The 25292-nt window shown below is 39.4% G+C and overlaps 1 non-coding gene across 1 annotated transcript; it reads left to right on the plus strand.

Moving 5' to 3' along the window:
* Window positions 1-22393: 22393 nt before the first annotated feature.
* LOC125579339 lies at window positions 22394-22500 on the plus strand. The gene has a single exon (XR_007317331.1). It is a non-coding gene; the product is annotated as a small nucleolar RNA R71 (small nucleolar RNA).
* The last annotated feature ends 2792 nt before the right edge of the window (window positions 22501-25292 follow it).

Genomic DNA, 25292 nt, shown 5'->3' on the forward strand with positions numbered 1-25292 from the left:
ACTAGGAATTCCGAAGAAGCCAGACTTCTTATCAAGAATATGACAACGGAAAGATCCTATGAAAAGATGGATGCAGAGATACAAAAATCCACAAGTCCAAAAGACAATTCTGATTTGATAGAAATTAAGAATTCCCTTAAATCCCTTCATTCCTTTCTTCAAAACAAACACCGATCTGATATAGCCCAGATCGACGACAACGCTTTGTCTGACACCAATGATTATTTGGATGAAGGAACGAACTGTTCCGATCCCTACTCTGTGCTTAACGTCGATAGCTTTACCCAAGCTTATGACACTGCTGTAGAATCACGTACCGGAAGAGAGAGGTTCAATATCAGACAAGCTCTTACTGGCAACCGTAAGACAAAATCGGAGTTTTACGGAAAAATAAATATGGTTTACGGAGAATTAATGGAGAAAGCAGATTCTTTAGGAGAACTAATCCGAAAATTAGAAGGTTAAGTAGCTGAAATTGCAACTGCCATAAAAAGAGATGCAAGATGTCTTCCCGGGAGAACTGATTTAAACCCGAGACGTCAAGTCAGTGCCGTAATGTTGCGCAGCGGGAAAAACCTCGCAGCAGATACGAGGAATAACACAGATGTTGGAAAACCTGACAACACTGACAAAACCGGCAAAATCAACTCTCATCCTATTTTTTTTAACGATTTTGACCCAAATCCATCTCAAGAGAACCGGAAAACCACCGCTGAAAAGGCTAAGGAAAAGGCAATAGACTTAGAATTTGAAGAAGATACGGAGATTGAGGACGAGATCGATCGACAGTACGGAACTGACGTCGATCAACCTGAAAGACCTACCATCGATCGACAACCTGAAAAACCAGTCGATCGACGGTCTACTCAACCCAAACCCATAATTGAAAGAGTCTATACAACTTTACCCCCTTTTCCTCCTAAAACGCAAACTAAGAAATCATTAGAGAACGCGATCTGCAAGAAAGCCTTAGATAAGATTTCTGTTGAGATGTCCCTTAGTGATGCTATAAAGATAGTACCTTCGATTAAGAAGTATATAAAGGACATGACATCTCCAAACTACCCAATTGCAGAACATAGCGTGATGATGATATCAGAAGAAGTAAGCGCTATGATTAGAGGAGAAACTCCAACAAAAAGACCAGATCATGTTAGTTCCGTCCTAGATTGTAAAATAGAAAACATGCGTTTTCCTAGATCATTATGTGACCTTGGCTCTAGCGTGAACCTTATGCCTTACTCTGTTGCAATAACTTTAGGATATAGAGAGTTTATGCCAACTCCGATCACCCTGGTTTTAGCTGATAGATCTATCAGGGTACCCGAAGGAATTCTCGAAGATGTTCCCATAAAGATTAATGATTGCATCGTGCCTACGGATTTTGTTGTGTTAAAACACAGACAAGAACCCAAAGACCCCCTCATTCTGGGTCGGCCATTCCTAGCTACAGTTGGAGCAATCATTGACGTCAAAGAAGGACGAATTAATTTGAACATAGGGGATATCTCGATGACTTTTGATATGGAAAAACTGATTAAGCGACCCCTAATAGATGACCAGGCCTTCTACGTGGAAAACGTTTCTGAGGATGAAAAAGACTCTTTCATAAACATGTGTTCAGAAAAACCCTTAGAAGACACCCTTAACCACGTGGAAAATGAAATTTTCAGCATATCAGATAGGACAGACGATTACATGCGACTAATGGATGCTAGCATCGAAGTTGCAAACATAGGAGAAAATGACGACTCAGAAGTTGTCATCGATCGATACCTTCAAGATACCGTCGATCGACAACCTCCCTCGCAATCAAATTGGTCTTAAGATAAAGCACCAAAGGTAGAATTAAAACCTCTACCCAGCAGTCTTAAGTACGCTTACCTTTATGACCAGTCCTACTCTGTTATCGTCAACGCCAATCTCACTAGTGGAGAACTTGCTTTATTGCTAAATAAATTGTGCAAGTACAAGAAAGCGATCGAATATTCTCTCGATGACATTCCTGGAATCTCTCCCGATCTTTGCATGCATCGAATCAACTTGGAAGATGACGCCAAAACGTCAATAGAGCAGCAAAGGAGATTAAATCCAAATCTAAAGGAAGTAGTCAAAAAGGAAATTATAAAACTCCTTGATGCTGGATTTATTTACCTTATTTCGGATAGCAAATGGGTAAGCCCCGTACATGTTGTACCCAAAAAGGGAGGTATCACTGAAGTGAAGAATGAAAAGGACGAACTCATTCTGACTCGTACCGTTACTGGTCATCGGATGTGTATTGATTATAGGAAATTGAATGCCGCTACTAGGAAAGACCATTTTCCCCTTCCCTTTATTGACCAAATGCTGGAGAGATTAGCTAATCACCAGTATTACTGTTTTCTTGATGGATATTCTGGATTTTTCCAAATTCCTATACACCCGGATGATCAAGAAAAGACAACGTTTACATGTCCCTATGGAACTTTCGCATATCGCAGAATGCCATTTGGTCTTTGTAACGCCCCCGCCACTTTCCAACGTTGCATGATGTCAATCTTTACGGATATGATCGAGGACTTCATGGAAGTATTCATGGATGACTTTTCAGTCTACGGATCAGATTTTAAGAGTTGCCTCGATAATTTATGCAAAGTATTGAAAAGATGCGAAGAAAAGAACCTTGTCCTAAACTGGGAAAAATGCCATTTCATGGTTAACGATGGAATAGTGTTAGGACATAAGGTTTCCGCTGCTGGTATAGAGGTAGATAGAGCTAAGATTGAAGTAATGACCAGTTTACCTCCATCCAAAATTGTTAAAGACGTGCGAAGTTTTCTTGGACACGCCGGATTTTACAGGAGATTTATACTGGACTTCAGCAAAATCGCTAGACCTTTGAATAACCTGTTATGCAAGGATACTAAATTCGATTTTACCCTTGAATGCATGAAAGCTTTTGAAGATTTAAAGAAATCTCTTATCACTGCCCCCGTCGTACAAGCCCCCGACTGGAATCTTCCTTTCGAAATCATGTGTGATGCGAGTGATTTTGCAATTGGAGCAGTTTTAGGCCAAAGGAAAGATAAAAAGCTACACGCCATTTACTACGCCAGCCGCATGCTTGATGAAGCGCAACGGAATTATGCAACAACAGAAAAAGAACTATTAGCTGTAGTTTACGATTTTGAAAATTTCCGTCAATACTTGATTGGCTCACGAGTGATAGTTCACACTGATCACGCTGCCATCAAATATTTAATGCAAAAGAAAGATGCTAAACCTCGACTAATACGCTGGATTCTACTACTCCAAGAGTTTGACATTGAGATTAAGGATAAGAGAGGAGCAGATAATGGAGTCGCTGACCATCTTTCCCGGATCAGAATAGAGGATGATGTCCCTATAGACGATTTCTTCCCCACAGAGAATGTTGCACACATAGATACATCTTTCGTCGGTCAAATATCTCTCACATCTGAAGACCTATCGATCGATGAGAGAGATGGCATATCGGTCGATTTACGTAGTGATACATCGATCGATGACGAAAATGATGTAACTTCTTAACTCTCCAATAACCAAGATCACGAACCTCCGTCTATTAAAATCAACTTCAATTTACAAGTTAATGTTTCTGGTGATGAGATTAATCTTACACCTGAGGAATCATCACAACAGGAGGTAGATGCGATTGGTATAAACTCGAATAACCGACCCTGGTATGCCGACATAGTTAACTATTTGGCAGCTGAGGTTGAGCCAGACGAACTCAAGGGATATATGAGGAAGAATTTTTTCAGAGAAGTAAGACGCTATCATTGGGATGAACCTTACCTCTATAAGCATTGTTCTGATGGCATATACAGACGATGCGTATCCGAAGCTGAAATTCCGGACATTATTTACCAATGTCACGGAGCTGACTATGCAGGACATTTCGCTACCTTTAAAACGGTTTCGAAAATCTTCCAAGCAGGATTTTGGTGGCCGACCACTTTCGCGATGTCCACGCATTTATAACCCAATGTGACAAATGCCAAAGACGTTGAAAAATCAGCAAAAGACACGAAATGGAACAGAAGTTCATTCTTGAAGTTGAAGTCTTTGATTGCTGGGGTATCGATTTTATGGGACCCTTCCCATCTTCATATGGAAACAAATATATACTAGTCTCTGTAGACATATCCAAATGGGTCGAAGCAGTAGCTTCTCCTACCAATGACGCATCTGTGGTTATTAAACTCTTCAAGAGTATAATCTTTCCAAGATTTGGAGTCCCAAGAGTAGTCATTAGTGACGGTGGAACTCATTTCATTAACAAAATCTTTGATAGATTGCTTAAAAAGAATGGTGTTCATCATAGAGTAGCCACACCTTACCACCCACAAACCAGTGGACAAGTAGAAGTCTCTAACCGGCAAATTAAGGAAATCTTAGAGAAAACCGTAGGAACCTCCAGAAAAGATTGGTCTAGGAAACTAGATAATGCACTTTGAGCCTACAGGACTGCCTACAAAACACCGCTAGGAACAACACCATTCCACCTCCTTTATGGCAAATCATGTCATTTACCGGTCAAACTGGAGCACAAAGCAGCTTGGGCTACCAAACTCTTGAACTTTGATATCAAGCCAGCTGCAGAAAGGAGACTCATTCAGCTTAACGACCTTGATGAAATCAGACATTTAGCTTTCGAAAATTCGAAAATTTATAAAGAAAGGACTAAAGCTTATCACGATAAAAAGATCATATCCTGGCACTTCGAACCGGATGATCAAGTCCTCCTTTATAACTCTAGGATAACTTTATTTCTTGGAAAGCTAAAATCCCGTTGGTCTGGACCCTTCATTGTAACAAACGTTCAACCTTCCAGAGCTATCACTTTACAAAATGATAAAGACCAGGAATTTACAGTGAACGGCCAACGAGTTAAGCATTATTGGGCGAAACCGCCAGCAAAAGCGCCCATAATGCTGTATGAACCTGATAATTAGTTTAATTAGGAAGAGGAAGTCGAGCTAAAGACTTAAAATTTAAGTGCTGAATGGGAGGCAACCCATATTATTTTATAAAAAAAAACAAAAAAAAAGAGAATTTTTATATTTAATAAAGTATTTTCCATATTTCTTCTTATTATTAGCATTATTTAGGAGATTTAGAAATTAGGATTCGTCTTTGAGAAGGACATCGATCGACGAGGCATCACTGCCATCGATTGATGCGGGCATATCGACGGTTAAAACACTTATTTCACTCGATATCAGCCCATCCCTCTTCCTTATCCGCAACCGAAACCAAAAACAAAAACAACCCTTTTCTCTCTCGATTCTTCACGGATTTCGTCCGTTCTTCGCCTTAATCCACTCGATTTTTTACTCTGCAACTGTTAAATCCACTCTCGAAACCAACATTCAAGGTATGCACTCGAAATTTTCAATTTTTTAAAAAATTAGGGTTTTCGTTTTGAGTTGGACTAGAACGCTTGATTTGGTGTGATTGAGAGATGTTTTGTAGTTCATATTGCTTATCTAGAGTTCGGTTTGTGATTTATTTGCCTTTAACTCCTATAAACGCGATTTGGAGTTGAGTGATGTTGCAGGTTTCGCGATTCGACATCGGTCGATATGAACTCGTTCGCATCGACCGATGCTCTCTCTTGTTCGATTGTTCCAACTCGACAATATCGATCGATATGCAGTATAACCCATCGATCGATATTACCTTTTGTCGACAATACTAACTTTCTTTTCTTCTTGGTTTCAGATGAGCAGTTTAGAGACAAATGCACGGAACAGAGAAATCAGGTCGAAAAGGAGATTCGACGAAACCAGCAGCTCCAACAACCCACAGCGCCCTCCATGGCCTCGAACGGAAAACACACCCTTTGATGTCTCGGGCTATGATGATCCTAGAGCAGCGATCAACAGCGACGAGTGTCGCCACCGTCCCCTGTCAAACGATTGGGACGACTTCGACAGCCTCTTCTACAATGCTTGGCTGGGAGTCTCTATCGAGCCCACCAAATAACTCGACCGACCCATCCTAAAGAATCTCGGGATCGAGAGAGATGTTCACGACATGATCACACAGCTCGGACTCGGCACCATGCCTCTCACGCTTACGACCTCTACCCCGATCTCGTCCGCCAGTTCATGGCCACTGTCGAGGTCACTTATAGGACTTCATCCGCGAGGGTAGCGGGGGATGATACTTTGACCTTCTTCGCCAGAGGGACACGCTACATGATCACTATCCCCGAGCTCTGCCGCATGTACGGTTTCTCGGAGAGCGTCGCCTCCCACACGGTCCCACCTTTCCTACACCTCGAAAGATTCTGGGACATCGTCGGCACAGGAGTTTGGGACACAAACAGGGCCGTGCTATCAGACATCCGCCATCCTGCACTTCGCTACTTCCTACGGCTCCTTGCAAACATTGCAAACACACTGGTTTGCAAGATGGAGCCCAACAAGGTCACGATAGAGGAGCTCACATTACTTTTCTGTGCAGTGAATGGCGTCGTGGATTTGGTTGAGTTGGACGAGGACGGCGAAGTGAACCAGCCAAACCTCGGAGATGTCTTTGCCGCGCACTTGGTGGAGTTGAAGAAGAAGCCTGTCAACAGCAAGGGTAAGAAGAAGGAGACGATTGGGAGTCTTCTGACCCCGATTTTCTAGTACCTCGGCATCCGCCTCGACCCTCGCTCTGCCGACCGCGACCACGCCTTCCTCGACGAGCAGCACTTGGTGCACTCGCTATGGCTCGAGGAAGGGAAACTTTGGCGTTTAAGGATCTGCGGTGAGCATCGCCTTCTACCCCTACCGGACAGGAGGATCACTGATTTCGGGAACAGCGTGGAGCAGCTTCGATACATGCCAGACGAGGCATTTCTCCGCAACCCCCAGAACATGTCACGCCGACCTCCCAGCATTCGCCGCACCAGAGCTCAGGACGCACAGGCACCGCCTCTCCCCGACTTCCCAAACATACCGGACATCCCCATGCACGACTAGGGAGACTTTCAGAGGTTCGTGGTGGACAATCTTCAGGCCATCTGGGCTAGAGTGTCTTGTCGGAGCAGGAGAGCCATAGGAGCGCAGGCACCAGCACCACCAGCAGCATGCAGGGACCCTTCCCCGGAGGACGATGAGGCGACTAGCCCTCATATCTCTATCTCTTATCCTCCTATTATGAACTTGTATCTTTATTTTCTGAACTTGTAGGATTTATGTTCTTATACTTATATCTTATGTTTGGGAATGCTTATTATTTCTTATGCTTGGTTGTCTAATAGAGCTAACATTAGGCAGGAACTTAAAGTTCGACTCCAAGCACATGCAAAATTTATGTGCTTCGCCATCGATCGATATGGAGAGGATTACATCGATCGATTCTCGGCAAGTAACATCGATCGATATGGAGAGGATTACATCGATCGATGTGTAGTACGGATAGGTACTTCATTTTTACTTTAACATTCTCAAACATCTAACTTGCTTTTAACCTACCCTTGGGCACTTTACACCGAGACGGTGTAATTTAAGTATGGGGGAGGTAGTTACTAACACCACTTTCTTGAGTTTTTGTCAAAAATTCTTTTTAAAAATAATTTTATTGAGTCAAGAAAGGGATTATGAACTAATGATTTATACTTGAATGTCTAACCACTTTCTAGCACCATTCTAGATTTACTGATTGCAGATAATACTATAGATGCTAAAGTTGATCAACTAGTCAACTATACACACTTGCTAGCTTGTTTAAAAGAACCAAAGCTAATCTCCAACACTAACCTGACTTCACTGCTTGTCTTGGGGTTTGGTATACATGGGATCGGATTCTTCAGACAAGTCTGGAAGGTAAAGCCTTGTGTAGAATTATATATCACATTCCTCTCTCTAATTTTGACCCTAGATTAGTTAGTAATTAATATTTCTATTCTAGATATGTTATGAAAAAAAAAAGATTTATTGTTTAATTATGATGAGTCTGAACAAGACTTGGTGGCTAAAACCATTAAGGCTTGATTCACAAAGACTCCAATAAAAGGATTCGAACGGGACTTGGAGGCGGCAATCTTCAAGGCTCGCTTCACAAAGGATTCTTGGATATAGGTCAAAAAGAAGTGAATAGAGCTTGGTGGCAACCACCATTAAGTTCTGATTCATGGAAGCCTGTCCAATCTTAATCACTGTCTTGAAATAAAACAGACCTTGATTTAAGAGAGAGATTAGAGAGAGAGGAAAATAGGAACTAACTTTTTACCTGCAGATCCAGAATACTTGTCTGAAAATCTTAGCATCCTGTGATCGATACTCCCAAGGTAAAGCTTACACTTTTTACACTGAGAAATGAGATTGGTTGAGGAGATTGATAATAAGATTAGTTAAGATTGTTGGCTAGATGACTTTGGTTGCTAAGTTAGGATATTGCATAATGTATTTCTTTAAGAAGGAACTTTTAGATGTGGAATGCAATATTATAGAGGTGATAATTTCAATGTTTCAAATATGTGAGTCCCTGATGTTTTCAACCCTCTTCCAGAGAGACTGTCCGTTAATTTGACTTGAGGACAAGTAAAAGGATAAGTCTGGGGGAGTTGATATACCATGATTTTCACCCGTTTTTATACATGGTATATAAGAGTTTTAAGATGTATTAATCATGTTTTAGAGTCTTTTCAAAGCAATTACAGGTTTATTCACCTGATGGAAGGAAATGATACTTTTGGGACATTTTGGAATGCTTTTACGCAAGGAAAATCGATCGACGCTTGAAGAGCAACATCGGTCGATCAGAATCACTTACCATCGATCGACAAACATACATGTGCATCGATCGATGCCTAGTCACACGAGTGTGATCGCGAATTAAAAGATTTCATTTCCTAGAAGATCTATTATTTGCAACTTAAGCCCCTAGCCGTCTGTCATGCTATATGTACTAGGGTTTTGTATCATTTTTAGGAGACACTTGCAAAATACCTAGTTTGGAGAAGGAGCATTTTGGCTACCATTAGAAGAGCTTTGGATTGGAGAGATAGATCTGAGACTGCAAAACAGAGAAGATCTTGAACTGATTTATCTCTATTACTCTATCTATTTGCATTTTATGTTTCTTTTGAGTTTATTTCACGCCATCATGACTTTGTCTCTCATGAATATGTTTGAGTAAACCAACTGTTAGATTTAGGTTTCTCACCATGGTTGAAATTATGTACTGCTAATATGACTATTAAAAAGGTGTTTTGATTGTTCTTTCATTGCTTGTGAACTTAATGCTAAAATTGAGATTGATCACCTTCATTTTAGATCTTAGAATTAATTGAGTCCAACTAACCGTTTCTCCTCAATACCTGAACCCACTTGCGTGATCTAACTAACTCAGGCGCAACGACAGTTGGTCTGAGAAGGTTAGAGATCAAGTTAAACCCGTTCGCAAAGCTCGCTAGAATAACCATCGATCGACGCAACTATCGTTCTGTCGGTCGATCGTTACAAAGGTGTATCGCTCGATGTACATCAAGTCACATCGATCGACACTCTCTCGAGATTAAAATACGAAAGTTGAGATCCGAGATCTAGTTGAAATAACCTATCCAGTTAAACCATTGTTTAGTTCAAAAATCATCAAACCCTTTAGTCTAAACTAAGTGCATACATTTCATACCTGAGATTTACCTGAATCTAGCTGCCTTTCCCATTCTTGAAACCACTTCAACTCAATCTATCGTTTTACTATTGTTTTCGATTTATCATTTACTGTTTTTAAAACTATTAAAACCTCTTAGTCTATCTTCATTTCTAATTATTTAAGTCTGTTGAGTAATCCTAGAGTCTATGTGGATTCGATCCCTAAGTACTACATCTGAACCTCTTTTGATGAGAGTAACACTCTTTAAGGTAATTTGAGTGATATCATTAATACAAGTATGCAGTACGACTAGCAAAATTTTTAATTAATACAATAACTTAGAACTTATATCTAAAAGAAAAGTGGAACAAACAATAAAGAAAATATAAAACTCCATCATGTAATGTTCTAGTCGAACCAATAAACATTACATGTTTCATGTTTGGTAGGTACAAAATTTCGTCAATGAGTCACTAGAAGGAGTCTGAAACGCGAAAATTATCGTCGCTATTTCTTAAAATTCTTACTGGCTTTCAACGGTTTAATAGATTCATTGGCAATTCTTTAAATATATTTTGAAATCATATTACTATGAAAAAGAAACGAATAGAATTGAAAACGGGTGTTTTTGTTATACTTACTATTTGACGTAGTGCATGTCAGACATAAACTGTGATTAAAAAGTATGACGCTTAGCTCGAGTTTCAGACTTTTAGACCATGACCTTGTCTTTTTTGTAAACTGCTTACGACTTTCTACCTTGTCTAATGATTAAAACAAGTTAAAAACGTGTACTCCATATAACTGGAAAGCTTATAATATTTCTGGATAATTCCAAATCCTTCGTAAATATAAGAGAAAATTACTAGAATGTTATAGAAAAGTTAGTTTATTACTAGAATGTTATACATTTTTTGAAAATTACTAGAGTGTTTTGATACCCCTAGTAAATGATAATAACGGCCTTGGTTAGTTTTTTTAATTAAAATTATTTTTAAACATTAAATCCACATCACTAATTAAGTATCCACATAATCAATAGAGAACAATCAATCATCTCTTTAATTATATAATGTTGAAAAAAAACACAATAACACAACACAATTTCGTTGAAGAACTAAAGGAACCCTAACCACATCTTCCCTGAAATCATCATCGACATTGTGTTTACTGCCTCTTCCTCGAACTAACTCTCTGTCTTGTCTTCTCCGATATCGTCGTCTCCAGTCGTTTTTACGAAATATTTTTCGCTGCAATCGCCTGAAATCCTCTTCTCTGATGCGTTTTTCGAGTTTGTGGCTTAGTTTTAATTTATGTTGTGGCTGAGTTACTTTCCTTTTACGGCTGGTTTATATATGCAGTTGTGGCTGAGTTACTTCTCGCTAATTTCCGAAAACCTTGTTATAAGAAGTGTGCATTCCGAGGAGAAAAGACAAATACATTCCAAAAAACACCCAGATCGGCAATTGTGGGATGTAGTTAATTAAGTTTGTTTGTGATTTCATACCCATATATGGATAATCTAATTTTTTTCAGATCTGAGTGAAAGAGAAATTTGAACAAAAAGAAAATAAAAGAGACAAAAAGAAGTGACGGATTCAGCAAAGACGACACAAAGGAGTTCATTGAAGCTTGGATACATGGATGAATACCAGAATGGTGCAGAAAACATGTATTTTTGGTTTTCTATGTAAAAAACATAACTCACCCATGTATTGTATGTTTTATTTATGCTATGTTTACACTATTCAGCTGTGTCGTTTATATATCACAGCCGTGTCGTTTACATAACTCAGCAATACCTCAAACATACCCTAAAATCAAAAAATGTTTAGATAACTCAGCCGTATCGTTTAGATAACTCAGCCGTATCGTTTATATAAATCAGCAATACCTCAAACATACCCTAAAATCAGAAAACTGAATTCAAGTACTTTAAGAAGTTATATTGAAGATCATCTTATAAATGTCAAGTGAATATAAATCAACTGAATGTGTATAGTTTCTTGAATTTCAAGTTGAGACTTTAACTTGATCTTGAGATATATGTTCTCTTACAATCACTTATACAATTCTTAATTACAAGACTCTAACTTTAATCTTTTCTTAAATATAAACCTCAAACCATAAACTATAGAATTATAAAGTTATAAAAATTTAAAGTTTATCTTTGAACATTAAGTCCAATATTTTTATTATTATTTAAAGTTTAAGGTTTAGGTTTAAAGTTTATGTTTATAGTTTAGAGTTAAACTAAAATTTTAATCATTTAAAAAATAATTTTTAATTTAAAGTTTCATTTTAAATTTTGATTTAAACCCGTAACTACATTTTATAAATTTAAGCAATTTTTTAAAAAAAATTTGAAAAGAACTAAAATTACAAATTATATTATTTTTTTCATGACCATTGATTGATTTTAGTCTAAGGGTTCAATATTTTTGATATAAAATTATAATATTTTATAACTTTTTAAAATTTAAACTACAAATATTAAATATAAAATTAAAAATTTGAATATTTTCTAAACATTATCTCAAACCATATCTATTTCGAACCTTTAACCCTAAACCCTGAACCACATACTTTGACCTATACCATAAAACATTAAACTTCAAACTTTTTTAAAAAATTAATTAATAATCTACCATAAATTCTAAGTACAAATGTTAAAACTCTAATATTTTTGTTATTTAATAATATAATCTTAAATATTAAATCGAAACCCAAAACACTATATACTAAACCCTAAACTCACTCGGTTCCCTAAACTTTAAACTTCATATTTAAACCACACATCAAAAAATCAACATATAATCATAAAATTAAAATTTAAACCTTTATCAAAAATACACTTTAATATAAAATATAATTTTAACCATCAAAATTAAAACATTAACCATTGATTGTTTTAATCTAAGGGCAAATCCGTCTAGTGGTTATCTTCTAACTTCTTTCTCATTGGTTAGATTTTTTAGTACAAGGATTATAATTTTTGACCATTGATTAGTTTTGATCTAATGGTTTAAAATGCATTTTTTTTCTTCACTTTCTCTATTCTATTTGACGACTCCTTCTCCTCTTCTCTTTCTTTCGGGAGTTCTTTACAGTTCCAGATCTTCTTCATCTCTCTCACTTTCTGTCTTCTAAACAAGAGAGATTCATACATTATCATTCATTTCTTATACCTTAGTATATTTGGTTTGTAAATCTTTGAAGTGAGAAAAGAAGAAACGTCAAAGAAGAAAAGAAGATTGTCGGCGAAGAAAAGAAAGTGTTGAAGAAGACTGGTCTTCGCCATCATCACGAATATTGAGCTCGTCGCCATCTATACTTGCCGACGTCGTCCTTGTTACAGTTTCTCAGATCCATTTTTTCCAGTCTCCATCTTCACCGTAGTCGCCACTACTACCGCTTGTCACCACACTGGTCACCTCTCTCTCTCTCAATCTCTCTCGCTCTTTCTCTGTGTTTTGATTTTTTTCTTGTTACTAGAAGGTGGATAAGGCAGAGGAGCTTGAGGGTGGAGGAGATAACAAAACCGCTGTGTGGCTTGAAGATGTCGGAGCTCTCATGGTAACGGGACTGCGGTGGCGAAGGAAGAAGACAATAATGACCTCCCGGCTCTCGTGATATGGAAGAAACACACGGTGGTTTAGTTAGGTTTAGATTTTATCGACACGGCTGCAAGCTTTTTTGGTTTTAGGTTTTAGATTAGGGTTGGTTTATAATTAAACTCAGCCGTAACGTATGCATAACTCAGCTGTAAGTGTACATAATTCAGCCGTAACGTATCTGAATGGCATAAGCCAGTCGTAACGTTCCTATAACTCAGCCGTTAAGTGTAATATATTTCACGACGTTTCGTATTTTGGGCGGGAAAAAATATTTTGGGCAGGAAAAAATCATTCCTTTAACTCTGAACACAATATTTAAACTTTAATATTTTCTTAAATTTGAACCTCAAACCCTAAACTATAGAACTATAAAGTTATAAAAATTATAAAGTTTACCTTTTGAACACAATATTAAAAAATTTTAATCTTTTCTTAAATCTGAACCTGAAACCCAAAACTATAGAACTATAAAGTTATAAAAATTATAAACTCAGTCGTAACCTATGCTTAACTCAGCTGTAAAGTATGCATAACTCAGGCGTAATGTATCTGAATGGTATAAGTCAGCCGTAACGTATCTGAATGGTATAAGTCAGCCGTAACGCATCTGAATGGTATAAGTCAGCCGTAACATATCTAAACTTTAATATTTTCTTAAGTTTGAACCTCAAACCCTAAACTATAGAATTATAAAATTATAAAATTTATCTTTTGAATACAATATTAAAACTTTAATCTTTTCTTAAATTTGAACCTCAAACCCAAAACTCTAGAACTATAAAGTTAAAAAAACCCAGTCGTAACGTATGCATAACTCAGCCGTAATTTGATTATAACTTAGCCGTTACGTATGCATAACTCAGCTGTAAAGTATGCATAACTCAGCCGTAACGTATCTTAATGGTAAAATCCAGCTGTAACATTCTTAAAACTCAGCCGTCAAGTGTAATTTGTTTCACGACGATTCGTATTTTGGGCGGGAACAAACTCATTCCTTCTACTCTGAACACAATATTAAAACTCTAATCTTTTCTAAAATTTGAACCTCAAACCCTAAACTATAGAATTATAAAGTTATAAAAATTATAAAGTAAATCATTTGAAAACAATATTAAAACTTTAATCTTTTCTTAAATTTGAACTTCAAGCAGTAAAATTATAAAATTATAAAAATTATAAACTCAGCCGTAATGTATGAATAACTCGGCTGTAACATAAGGATAATTCAGCCCTAACGTATGTGTAGGAGACTTAATGTATGAACTAAAGTTATCATATTCAGATGACGCACCATCTGAGTCATCAAACATATAAACTCAGCTTTCAAATTCATCATCTTCTTCGTCTTCTCTCATTTTTTTTTTTTTTGTTCAACTCTCCTCTTTTCTTACAATTTACGGTACTTAACTTCTTCATCTTTCTCTTTGAGTTTTTTTTTCTTCTGCAAGACGACGAATCCAATGAGAGAGGGAGCAGCAGGATATAGGACCGCCATATGTGAAACTGGAGGAGGGGAAGCTTCTTCTTTAACCGATCATCATCGAAAACGACGATGACTGTAGTAAATCTGTCTCAAATTTTTAATTTTAAAAAATCTATGTTTTTAGACCCAATTGCGGAAACAAAAATTACCAGAACCATAAGATCTCAGAGAAAGATAAAGAATAAGTTGAAGAAGATAGATAAATAAGATGAAGAATAACATAGACCCTTATTTATTGTTGTAACATTAGTGATGACATGGCAAATTCGAATTGATGACATGACAGATGATACCACTCAAATTACCCTAAGGAGTGTTACTCTCATCAAAAGAGGTTCATATGTAGTACTTAGGGATCGAATCCACAAGGAGCTAGGGAACAATTAAATCTAGTGTTTATTAATTCTAAGGGTTGTAAATGTTTAAATAAAATAGCAATAGTAACAAGCGAGTAAGTAATAAATGTAACTTGGTTGGAAATGATATTAGATGCATGGCCACTATTCAGGTGTTGGAGATTATAATACCTATAGATGCCTATTTGTTGCATGCATGATATATTAGAGCTCAATCGCTTAACTCAGTGATCAGCTGTCGCATGTCTCACTGGTTAACTGGCTAGATCTCGTGTCTCAACGATTAGTATGTCAACAACGAGAGAGTGTCGATCAATGGTCATATTGGGACGTCGACCGATACACCTTTGCCAACGTCGATCGATAGTCAGTTGAGGACATCGATCGACGGGTTCTAGCCAGGCCTATGCGCGAGTATGATATGCCCTACTAGGATACTAAATTGGCGGTTAGCCCTCTCTAGCAGTCCTAATATGATAGATAGATGTCAGGATGGGATAACAAGGGTGCTTGAGTATGCAATCCTATGATCATGTTCTAGTTAGGATGGCTAAAACAAGCAATGAATACAAATCTATCATTAATATCACAACAAGGCAGATCTATAGTTTGGGGCTAATCCCACAAACCTATCTGAACCCTGGATCTAATAATTGAACTACTAAGACATAGCAAAGCAGTTCATAATAATAAAGAAATAGAAACTCATAGTATAGATGAAAAGAAATGAAAACAAGAAGTTCCAATCACAAGTGATCTTCTCTCCAAAACTCTCTTCTCTCTCTCAAAATCAAACTTGTAACAAAAAAGAGGTCTACTGCCGTCAAAACACTTAGGCAGTATATAATCTACTAGGTTAAAAACTCGTCAAGGCATTTTGGTAATTTGGCTTGGCCTTGGGTTTTAAGTCTACTGAATCCAACGCGTGTCTGATGTCTCGACATCGATCGATGGTACTTGTGTACATCGATCGATATTAATCTTCATCTGTCGAGGCATCTCCTGGTATCGATCGTCAACACTGATGCGCATCGATCGATTGTTCTTCCTCTCGTCGACCTCTACGTGGTCAGGTCGGGTGAAATGTCTTTTAAGCTCCAAAATGCTCCAATGTCATAGCTTTACTCCGAAATGCACCTGAACCTGAAAACATACCTAGAAGAATAGAAAACATAGATATATATATAGTAATACACTTATATACCATAGATGAAAACGGGTCAAATCCAAGGTATATCAACTCCCCCAGACTTACCCTTTTGCTTGTCCTCAAGCAAAACATACAGGCAGTCTCTCTGAAAGAGGTTTGAAAATATTAGGGACTTAAGATTTTAAAGCAAGAAATCTTTTCCTCAACAATTTTGCAACCACATTTAAAGAGTCCTAATCACAAAAGCACACTATGCAATATCCTAGCGTAACAACCATTTCTAACATAACACAACTCATCAATTCACGTCTGACATCCCCTCTACTGATTTCATTTCTTAGCATAAATATAGAGTGAATGCTTTACCTTGGGAGTATCGATCACATGATGCAAGGATTTCAAACAAGTATCTGGAGCTGCAGGTAAAGGTTAGTTCCTAGTTTCTCTCTCTCTAAATTTCTCTCTTGAGTCAAAGTCTGCTTCCATTGCAGGATCAGTGACCAAGATTGGATAGGCTTCCATGAATCAAAACTTAATGGTGGTTGCCACCAAGTTCTGTTCACTTCTTTTTGACCTATATCCAAGAGTTCTTTGCGAAAGTGAGCCTTGAAGATTGCCGCCTCCAAATCCCGTTTCGAACTCTTTTATTGGAGTCTTTATGAATCAAGCCTTAATGGTTTTAGCCACCAAGTCCTGTTCAGACTCATCCTAATTAAACAATAGATCTTATTATTATTATTATTATTATTATTATTATTATTATTATTATTATTATTATTATTATTATTATTATTATTATTATTATTATTATTATTATTTTTGTTTTTTTAAAACTCACTAACTAATCTAGGGTCGGAATTTAGAGAGAGAAAATGTGATAAATAATCTACACCAGGCGTTACCTTCCAGACCTGTCTGAAGAATCCGATCCCATGTATACCAAGCCCCAAGACAAGTGGTTATGTCAGGTTTAGTGTTGGAAATCAGCTTTGGTTACTTCATACGGTTCAAGGCAAATGTGTAGTTGATAGGTTGATCTGCTTTAGCATCTTTAGTGCTATCTGCAATCAGTAAATCTAAAATGGTGCTAAAGATTGGTTAGATATTCAAGTTTAAATCAATATAAGGTTATAGTCCTTATTTTCAATAGCTAAGCATAATTTATTAAAATTCCATTTTATATAAGAATAAATTAAATTATATCAGTAAATCTCCCCCCAAACTTAAATTACACTGTCCCAGTGTAACTCAGCCGGAGTTATGATGAATTATTTCATAATGTACGAAATGTAACAAGTAGTGAAGATACATCTGACCGGATTAGATATCGATCGATGGTTAAGTGTTACATCGATCATCGTGTGGTTGTCTATGTCGAGCGATGTCGTCGTCTCGTCGGCGGTCGATATTCAGGTCCTCCTACTTGGATCTCCTAAATCTGAAAGAAATAAAACGAAAGTAAATAAATGCTAGCTAATAAAACCAAAATAAAATACCTAATAGTGGGTTGCCTCCCACTCAGCGCTTGGTTATAGTCATTTAGCTTGACTGTGGTAGTGATTGGGTATTGGGTGGAGAAACAGCTGCCTGTTGGAAAACAAGCATCCACGTCATCTCTGCACATTCTGGACCAAGATGCAATGAAGCTTCTTGTGGTCTCATCATTTCTTGTCCATTTGTCATCCATCTTCTCAAGTACATTGGAGATGTTTTGTAGCCTTTCTTGAACGTCGTCAATGCTGACCTGGTGCCAGCCTATGTTGTTATAGGCGTATGCTGAAAGTTATGTCAGTTCATTTTGCATTGAATCTATCGTCTTGTGTATCAGCTGCTCGCCGACTGGTGTAGGCTCGGTGTCGATCGATGCGATTAGGTGTTCGTTGGTCGATCTCGGCGAGTTGCCATCGATCGATTTCGCTCGTGTCCTGTCGATCGATGCTGATATCTGGTGTTGAGCTGCGAATTGCCTCTGAATGGCTTTGACTTCTTTCTGTAGCCATTCTGCGTGGCTGTCTAGTCCACTGATTTTGTTGTCGAATGGGAAGTAGATGTCATCGCAGCGTTTGTCAAATCGTTCCTCTATGGTGTCTATAGCAGTGTAGATCTTGGATGTGATCTTGACAACCTCTGCTGCTTTGTAAGGAAGTAACTCCAGAAGTTTCTTGCCATCGATCCAAGGCCCTCGTAGCCTGTTGATCGATGATGATTTTACCTGCAAAATTTTTTGATTAGTAATGTTATCAATATCCTTTTGGGCATGGAGTAATTGACTAGACAATTTGTTTAAATCTATCATGACTGGTGATATAAAGCGGTCATGCATGTCCTCGTAAGTCCTCAGCCTCTCATTCATGGCTGAGACCTTAGCGTCGAGCGATGTGAATGTACACATGTCGATCGATGTGGCTGGTTGTTGGTCCTTCTTGCGAATGGTGTCCAGATCTTGTTGTAGTAGCTCGATTTTAGTGCTTAGCCAGTCCACGTTGTTGTTGAGAGGGCAGTAAACGTCATTTATCCGCGTGTCGATGTATGAGGCTTACCATTCATCCTTGTGTTGTGCTGAACATTGCGGTTCTGCAGGGATCTGGGCTGTAGGAAGACTGACGTCGATCGATGGTGCGTGTGGTGCGTCGATCGATGTTGAGGTCGTGGCTTCCTTCTCAAGTTGCTGACGTAAACTCTCAATTTCTGTCCTCATTTCTGCCATACTTCTGAAAAGCTCATTGTAGCCTCTATCCAAAGGTTGATGTGTATCTTCTACTAATGATTTGAGCTCCTCTCCCAGTTTCTCCTGAGCTCCACAAATACCAAACACCATCTCATTGATTTCATCTTTGGTGTAGAGTTCTGGTGCCAGTCTTGTGAATGTGAAGGAAGTGGCATGTTCTGGAAGACACATGTGGCTCTCTTCAAAAAGAGATGCTCTTTCCAGTAATTTCCTGATGTCGTCCTTTTTTGACAGGTATCATCTCACCAGCTACGCCTCGTGCGTGTCCACACTCATCTCTGTAGACTCCATACTCGTCCTTTTGTTCCCAAGTGAACTTTCTGGCTCCGTACATGTTAAAAGCGCGGTTCCCAAATTCATAACGTCTGTCGATCGACGTCGCTTCATCCCTATCGATCGACGTTGGTGTTACCCTGCCGATCGATGTCTCAGTTGTTCCGTCGATCGATGCTTGCCCTTTTGGCTGGCGTGATAGATCTGGATTGATTTCTGTTGTGCGACTCCTACGTGGTTGTTAGGATCTGTTTGAATGACGTCTGGAGTGCCACGTTGCTGTGAGAATAGGTTGTCAGGTCCATTGGCTACTTGAAGGATATCTGCTATGTCCTCTCTGGATACTTGTAAGATCCTTTCATCCATTGCACGTGGGTTGCCATCTGTGTTCCTGAAAATACCAAATTCATCAGGTGTTAGAAAACTGTAATCAATGTTTGCATTATCATTCAATTTAGAAATAGAAAGATTAGAGTTTAGAGTAGTATCGATCGATGTAGATACAGATGCATCGATCGATGGCAGAGTAATTTGTGCAGAACTTGTGTTCTTGAGATGATTGCTCTTCATGAATTTTCCTGTTGATGTAGATGGAAGAGTGTTCATCTTTTTTGCTTGTGTGTCTTCTCTGGTGTGTGTAGGTGGTTTCAGGGGTGCAAAACGATTTATATAGGTGTTTCTAAACCTAGTTGGAGAGGGAATATTCTCCTGCTCCTGAATTTTCGCTGCGGCGCGAATATCAATCGATGTTCCTGTATGGGTGTCGATCGATGTGAGCGGTTGTTTTGCTGGACGAGGGAGGGTATCGACCGATGTGGAGTGCACAGCGTCGAACGATGTTGGAAACGTGTTGGTGAGCTCATGTGTTTCGAATCTTTCATCCTGCAAAGACATTTCTATTGCACGTTCTTTCCAATAATCCTCATCGTATTCCTCTGTATGTTCCTCGTTAGATGAAGTAATTACAGTGTCAACTGCAAAACTTTCATGGAAACCACTGTCTGCCCAACTACCTATGGAATAATCATCATGTCATTTCTTGCTTGGAGGTTGGAAGGCAAAGTGTTGGTAACAATGATTAGGTGGAGCGAAATGGTCAACTGGGTGCTTTACGTCGAGTGACGTGTTGTTGCGGACATCGGTCACCGTTGACTCATTGGAATCGATCGATGGAAAGGTTGGGGTGTCGATCGATTCCGAGTACTCTATTTTGTACTCCGATTCGTACTCTGCTCCACAATGGCATGCGCCAATGAAGCCAAGTTCTTTCCCGTAATCCACAGAATTAATGACCTTTCGCTTAGGTCGGATGGGGTCGTAGTGGATGTTGGGGTCTATGAGCGTCATACACAATTTGTTTTTGTTCATGTCACATACGGCTCCTACTGTAGCTAGGAAAGATCTTCCAAGCAGAAGTGAAGAATTCCAGTTAAGCTCGATATCTAGGACATGAAAATCTACAGGGACAAGGGCATTACCAGTCTGTACCTCCAAATCTCTTATGATTCCTCCTGATCGTTTCTCTGAAAGATCCACGAAGATGAAGGATTCTGTTGAAGGTTCAATGGTCAAACCAAGCTGGTCTGCCATGATCCTAGGGAAGATACTAACTGATGCTCCTGTGTCACACGTTGAATGGAGAAATTCAACACCCTTGACTACACATGGTATTGCGAACTTCCCAGGATCACTCTTCTTCGTCAATGTGATCATGTGTTTCATCTTCTCTCTTGCTTAATGAAACATTCTCCTAGGTTACCTTTGTTTCTCTGAAGAAGATCCACAACCGGTGTGTGAAATAAGCTTCATCAAAAGGTTTTTTGATTGGGATTCTGAGGACTCTTTTAGTGAAACCATCCATCTCTTTATCGTTAGCTTCCCTCTTAAGGTTCTTAGGAATTTTCTCCTTTCTTCTCCTTAACACTGTCCCTTCAGTTTCCTGATTTTCTTGAACTGGTTCTGGTGAACTATTGAAAGGGTTGGGTTTTGGTTCGGGTGGGTTATTTAATGGTTTAGGTGGTGGTCTGAGTGCGTTGATATAATCATTATCAATTGAGGGTAACCGCACTCGGTAGGTCAGAGGTGCCCGTCGATTGATGGAAGGTGGGTTATGTCGATCAACGTCGGACTCACTCTGTCGATCGATGGTTGGCTCAACCGATCGATCGATTTTATCATAGAAAAGGGAGGGTGGGTGAGGATGCTTAGCTGCAAATTCTTCATGAGTTAGAATTCGAACCGCATTGCAATCAGTCGATTCAGCGGACGACGTCGATCGACGACTGGAGTAATCCGTCCATCGATCTTCATCATGGTCTGTCGATTGATGCGAGTTCATCGACATTGGTCGACACCATTGGGATCCGCCGAGACTCATGGAGCTTTCAATTTTGAAGTCTCTTTCCTCAAGCTTTTCATGTCTCACCACTTGCCAGAAATCATCATCTATGATGGCATTTACGTGGTGTTTGCCTTTATCAGCTCCCTGCCTCTCTAGCGAAAGCTTCTTGCCTCTTTATAGTCTCGCCCGTCTGAATTACTTGCGTTTCAAGTTTTCTCACCTGAGTCCCTAAGGTCTCGATTTTGGTGTTCAGATTGTTGTACGCGGACTCTATTTTACCGTTGAAATCCACGGTGATTTGTTGTTGTCCCAACAGTACTCGATCAAGCATCTCTTCGATCTTGCTTTCTTGAGTCTGAGGTTGTGGATTCTGGTAATAAGAGTTTGAGTAGCTCTTGCTGTTGTTGAAGGGTTTTTGAAATTGTGAACTTTGGTTACTTCTTTGACCATTTCCAAAGAAGTTTCTGTTTCCGCCCTGGTTTCCAAATTTCTGGAATCCGGTACATCCGATGTAGTTCACATTTTCTTCTCCTTCCGTATCTGCTACTTCTCCTTCAGCTGAACAGACTTGCTTCCTAAGAAGTTCGTGCACCATATCTAACTTAGCTCTTACTTCGTCCATCTATTCCTTCCCGATAGAGGCTACAGACTTCTTCCGTTCAGAGTCAGTGTTTTTAGTGCTGCTGCTGTTAGCAAGGTTTTCGATAAGTTTCACAGCTTCCAACGGATTCCGAGTAGTGAAGTTTCCTTCACTTGCCGTATCAAGAGCCATTTGATACTATAAGGTGAGACCTCGGAAAAAAGTGCTTAGCAGCTGCACTTCGTTAAATCCGTGGTGTGGACAGTCTCGCTGGAAGAACCTAAATCTAATCCACGCATCTGTGAAGGACTCTACAGCCTCCTGCGAGAATGTGGAGATTTTGTTCCAAAGTTCTTCAGCGCGCGCCTCATCGAAGAAGTTTCGTAAGAAAGCATTCTTGATGTCGGCCCAGGATGTTAGAGATCCTGTGGGTTGCTGCCTAAGCCAGTGCATCGCTTCTCCATTCAGCGTGTATCTGAAGAGCTTGCACAGCAGGTACTCTTCGGGACTCCTTCTATCCGAATAGCAGCGATTAGATCCGTTCCAGATTGTCCATAGGATGCTCGTGCGGTAACCCAGAGTAGGGTATCTGCGACACGAGAGTGTAGTATTCAGGCTTCAGCTTGAAATTCTGCTTCTGGATCTCCGGAAGTCGAATACATGATCTGTTGGAATAGTACTCATTTGGGCAATTGTAGTCGGCCAGTGGTTTCGATCGAGCGTCCTCATCTACAGGTTGATCAGCTCCTGTAGCATCAGCATCAGGGATTGCAGTCCCCTGAGCGTCCATTTTCTGACCTGTTGCATTACGCAGATGACCGGCCTGGTCATACAGGTTTCCGATCTCGTCCTGTGTTAGAATAATAATGTTAACCATTTTTGACGACACGGTATCGATCGACGTACGCGGTGTAATATCGATCGTTGTCGAACGATTAGGATCGATCGACGATGACAGTCTGGTGTTGGTCGACGGTTGGTTGTGCGTATCGATCGACGACGAAGTTGTTGCGTCGAGCGATGTGGAACGTTGACCTCTACGGATGGTGCATTCCAAATGAGCAGGATCGTCTGAGAACAGCAAGTCTTTCTCCTTGTTGCTTCTGGTACCGCTGGGCATGCACCTGAAAAGACAAGAAAAAGATTATTAGAAAGGAGGTAGATAAAAGAATAAGAATCAATATAACTAAATCTAATGGCGATCAAAGCTACCCGGCAACTAGGAAAACCCTAATTTTCCGGAGGTCCCGGAGATCTGTTAATACCACACGCCAATCAATCATAACACGAAATAAAGACGAGAAAAGTAAGAAATCGAAAAGAGAGAGCAAAGTAGGTCTTATTACGAATTCGCATTTTAGCGTTACAACAAGGTAAGAGCCTGGGCTACGAGAGCTGTTGGCGAGATTCCTAGTTCTAAACCCTAAGACGACATTAACCTAATTGAGTCGCAGCTCGAATAACAAAAACGAAAATAAGCCTAAATCGCTCTAAGTGCTAAGTTTTCTCTGAAAAAAGTCTCTCCCCACGCCTCTCAACTAAGAATCCTTATATACTCGCTCCTAGGTCGGTTTACGCTTTTTCTCTTCTGCCCTTAAGCCGTCATAGCATAAAAATAGAGATATTCCATTTTTTCCGATCTTCGTAATTATCTTCAAAATTTCGTATTTATCCGCGAAAACTTAACATTTATCTTTCCTTGCGAACCAAGCGTAAACCGTCATGCGGCTTACGGGCTGTTGGTTAAGAAATCGTAAGTTGGGCCTCGAGCCATGTTTTAAGTCCCTTTGGGCCGTCTTCTGACTCGAAGCGTTTATTACGGCTTCTTTCGATAAAGAACGAACTTTCCACGGTTTTTAGCGCAAAGTTTAATTGTTTACTTAGAATGGCAGAAGACATGAAATGGGTTCGCCACGGTCTTCGGGAGATAGCATCGGAGGGTAGACGAGAATGCATGGACTAGTGTTGTATCGACGTTTCAGAAGAGCTCAGTCGCTACGCAGCGACTAAACGGAACGCATGCTCAGTCGCTAGGTAGCGACCGAGTGGGACGGACACTCGGTCGGTACGTAGCGATCGAGCTTGGTGATATACCTTGGATTTGACCCATTTTTATCCATGGTATATTAGTATTTTACTATATATATATATATCTATGTTTTCTACTCTTCTAGGTATGTTTTCAGGTTCAGGTGCATTTCGGAGTAAAGCTATGACTTTGGAGCATTTTGGAGCTTAAAGGACATTTCACCCGAGCTGACCACTTAGAGGTCGACGAGAGGAAGAATAATCGATCGATGCGCATCAGTGCTGACGATCGATATTAGGAAATGCCTCGACAGACGAAGATTAATATCGATCGATGTACACAAGTGCCATCGATCGATGTCGAGACACCAGACGCGACATTTTGGATTCAGCAGACTTAAAAACCAAGGCCAAGACAAATTACCAAAATGCCCTGACGAGTTTTTAACCTAGTAGAATATATACTGCAAGTGTGTTGACGGCAGGGAGAGCTTTCTTTCTAGACCTAGTTTTGTTACAAGTTTCATTTGGAGAGAAGATCACTTGTGATTGGAACTCCTTGTTTCTATTTCTTTTCATCTATTTTATGAGTTCCTATTTATCTATTGATATGAATTGCTTTGCTACGTCTGAGTAGTTTAACTGTTAGATCCAGGATTCAGATAGGTTTGTGGGATTAGCCCCAAACTATAGATCTGCCTTGTTGTGATATTCATGATAGATTTGTATTCATTGCTTGTTTTAGCCTTGCTAACTAGAACTTGATCATAGGATTGCATATTCAAGCACCCTTGTTATCCCATCCTGAAATATATCTATCATATTAGGATTGCTAGAGATGGCTAACCGCCAATTTATAATCTTAGTAGGGCATTTCATACTCGCGCATAGGCCTGGCTAGAATACGTCAATCGATGTCCTCAACTGACTATCGATCGACGTTGGCAAAGGTATATCGGTCGACGTCCCAATAGGACCATCGATCGACACTCTTTTGTTGTCGACATACTAACCGTTGAGACACGAGATCTAGCCTGTTAACCAGTGAAACATGCGACAGCTGATCACTGAGTTAAGCGGTTGAGCTCTAATATATCATGCATGCAATAAATAGGCAT

The sequence above is a fragment of the Brassica napus genome, chromosome A1 (genome assembly GCF_020379485.1).
Source record: "Brassica napus cultivar Da-Ae chromosome A1, Da-Ae, whole genome shotgun sequence".
Classification (NCBI taxonomy): domain Eukaryota; kingdom Viridiplantae; phylum Streptophyta; class Magnoliopsida; order Brassicales; family Brassicaceae; genus Brassica; species Brassica napus.